This window comes from Armigeres subalbatus, chromosome 3 (assembly GCF_024139115.2).
Source record: "Armigeres subalbatus isolate Guangzhou_Male chromosome 3, GZ_Asu_2, whole genome shotgun sequence".
Classification (NCBI taxonomy): Eukaryota; Metazoa; Arthropoda; class Insecta; order Diptera; family Culicidae; genus Armigeres; species Armigeres subalbatus.
The window spans coordinates 393,182,965-393,185,911 of record NC_085141.1 but is presented as its reverse complement, the minus strand read 5'-3'; the positions used below and the strand labels follow the sequence as shown (position 1 = coordinate 393,185,911).

Genomic DNA, 2,947 nt, shown 5'->3' with positions numbered 1-2,947 from the left:
AACTAGTCGACCCGGCATACGTTGTCCTGCATAGTAGGCGAAAATGTCCGTGTTGAACTGCCCATACGTTGTAGCTGGCACTGGCGATCTTATGAAAATGTGCGGCTTAAGCGCCACTCCAATAAAGGAGACCGCACACCAAGTTTGTTTGCCCGGATGAGACTCAATCAAGGCGAGTCCAAGTATAATCTTCAAAGAAGAAAGAGATCGATCCAGTGCGACTACTTTCCCAAAATGGGACAGGTAGAAACCCCTATTGACGCATCAGCATAACTCTCGCAACATCAATCAAATCTCAAAAATCACGGTAAGAGGTCACGCATACTCATGACGACGCAACAAGACGTCATTTCATCATCATCGGGAGTTTACGCTATCCTCCACCAGAGTCGCGATGGTAGCTAAAGGGTCGCGCAACATAAATTCAAACTCAAGACAAAATAAATTAAACTACAAACGAATCCGAAGCAACGTAGAAACACTCAAAACATGTATTTAACAAATAGGATAACCTGTATTTTACGAATAACATTTATTACAGTAGTGATGGTTTACGACAAAGGTTTATTCTACATTTTAATTATAGGTTTTATTTATTCAAGCATGCTTGTTTATATTAATTTACTTTCTCTCCTCTTTACCTATCCTATTCTATCTGTGTGCGTTTCAACTACTCTATCTGTGCTTTTGTGTTTGTTTTTCATGTCTTCATTCCCAGTGATGCGACGACGATGCAGCAACGTAACGGCTAATGCTGTTGCACCCGGGTGTCTAATCAGATTGGGTTGGGTGGGCGGCCATAAATTACGATACGTGCGCACGATTTGTATCTCGCCGACACCCAACCTCAATTCCTCGAAATGTTTGAACTTTTTAGCAAGCCATGCTCTTCAACCTACGGTTGGCACAAAAAACTTCTCCGTGGCGTCCTCAGCGGACGCCACACTTCACGCAAGAATAATTGGTCCGGACTCACCAGATGGTTACTGCTTCTGCTGTATCCTGCGCTGCTGTTACCGCTGATGTCGGTTGGCGATTGATGATCGCCACGTGGGCCAATGAATGGTGGTTGGCGACTTCCACGTGTCGACGAATGGCGGTTTGGTCGATGGTGGCAATTGACGACCACAATTCCCCACTGAAGCGATTTGCTGACGGATCGCTTCCTACCGGACAAGTTGAAGGCTGCCGGGGTCTCTCGTCCCGGGGTTTCCGCTGACCTGGCGCTTGGAAGAGATATAGCCGTCGGCTACTCAAGACAATTACCATACTGCACAGATTTCACAATAGCACAATTAACATTACCTGGCCTAGATTGATTTTAGACGCACAAATCTAGCCTACGACGCACACTATATTTACTTGCACTACTTGAACTAAACGAGGAGAATTAAATTAAATACAAATATCAAGTTCAACCACGTTGCTTTTTAACTTACAAATTAAATTACGAAACACGAACAAAGCAAGACACTTCCACTGTTATCTGCGGTTCGGACGAAAGTGAGCGAAACCGTGATCCTCAGATTAAGGAACGTGACCTCGCCGAATTCAATTCGGATTTCCGCGAACCTTTTCGACCGATTGGATGATTACGAGACGTTAATTTGACCGCTGGCTCTTCGTGCAATTTCGGGTGCAGCCACGACTCTCTTGCCCAATCTTCCTGAAGACTTCCTTGGACCTGACCTTGATCTCGCGAAATCGAGCGCGGCGGAAATCGCGACCTATCGTTTTATGGTAAGCGGTCAGTGTCGTTTCGCTTTTGCTAGCCTACCATTTGGCGTACGTGACACAAATTAGCGTATGGAGAAACCTATGTGTTATAATTATGTATTTTGTTATCTATCCTAAAGTTTTCGCAGATTGTAGCAAACGCTACATAACACCGAGCTTGTTTTACGAAAATTTGGTTGTGGAATCACAACCAAATTTTCGTAGGGTAAATTCTACTACTTATTTCGTATATACTTTTTCTGTAATTTGATCTTTCCTTTATACTGATTATTGTAATACTCTAAACAACGGATTCATCAAACCAAAAAAAAAATAGACTATTGTATTCATTCACCCGACGTTTCATTTTTACTCAATTTAGCTTCAATGGGCACCCGACAACAACATCACACAAACTTCCTAACCATGACCTTGATTCTGAAATACTCCAATTTTAGCTCAAGTCACTACTACAACACTAACCGACACAACGAATTCTCACATATATCAACAAAACAGGTTCATCCAGACTAAAGGTTACTCCAAACATTGGAACATCATCCATATTCTGAATTTACCGCATAACTGTTTCATCTTTCGAAAGCATTTCCAAGGCTTTTCCTTGTATTCCGTACTTTGCTACTGAATGAAACGTACACTCCCACATGAGTGAATGAACGTATATTTTTATTACTCTACATGCCGAACTTTATTCGGACCGGACACAACGATACATAACTCAACATAACTCCGCAAATCAGTTTATTACTGCTTATCACGCTTAATCTAACATAAGCTATTGAAAAGCATATAATGACTGAATTTGCATAATATCACTTTACATCATGTTTCTGTCACCGAATTTTTCATCGGTCCCTACGAAACACGAATAAAATGAGTTGTAACCTTACCCTATTATCGCACAGCATGTCGCGCAACATAAGTTATCCACACGCACACATTGAATCTTCATCGAGTAAACAACGAAACGTCAGTTAAGAATATGTAGTGAAAGTGATGGTGCTGAAGTGATTTTAGTTTCGGTAATTTGCTTTTTTTTATATAGTTTATCCTTTAATAAAAGTGAAATAAAGTGTAATGATGTGATCCGATTGACGAATCTAATCCCGCAAATATGTTTCTGGTATGTTTCATAGGCGAAGTGACTGGAAATGAGGATCCGGAGATGGATATTGTTTTTGTTTTGGTGCTGCCACCGGAGGAGTAATTT

At 41.4% G+C, this 2,947-nt stretch overlaps 1 long non-coding RNA gene across 1 annotated transcript; it reads right to left on the bottom strand.

Annotated features, from left to right (window-relative positions):
* Positions 1-620: 620 nt before the first annotated feature.
* Positions 621-1,496, bottom strand: LOC134223933 (uncharacterized). The gene is made up of 3 exons (XR_009982778.1): positions 1,440-1,496; positions 1,306-1,376; positions 621-1,249 (listed from the first exon to the last, which is right to left on the bottom strand). It is a non-coding gene; the product is annotated as an uncharacterized LOC134223933 (long non-coding RNA).
* Between the last annotated feature and the right edge of the window lie 1,451 nt (positions 1,497-2,947).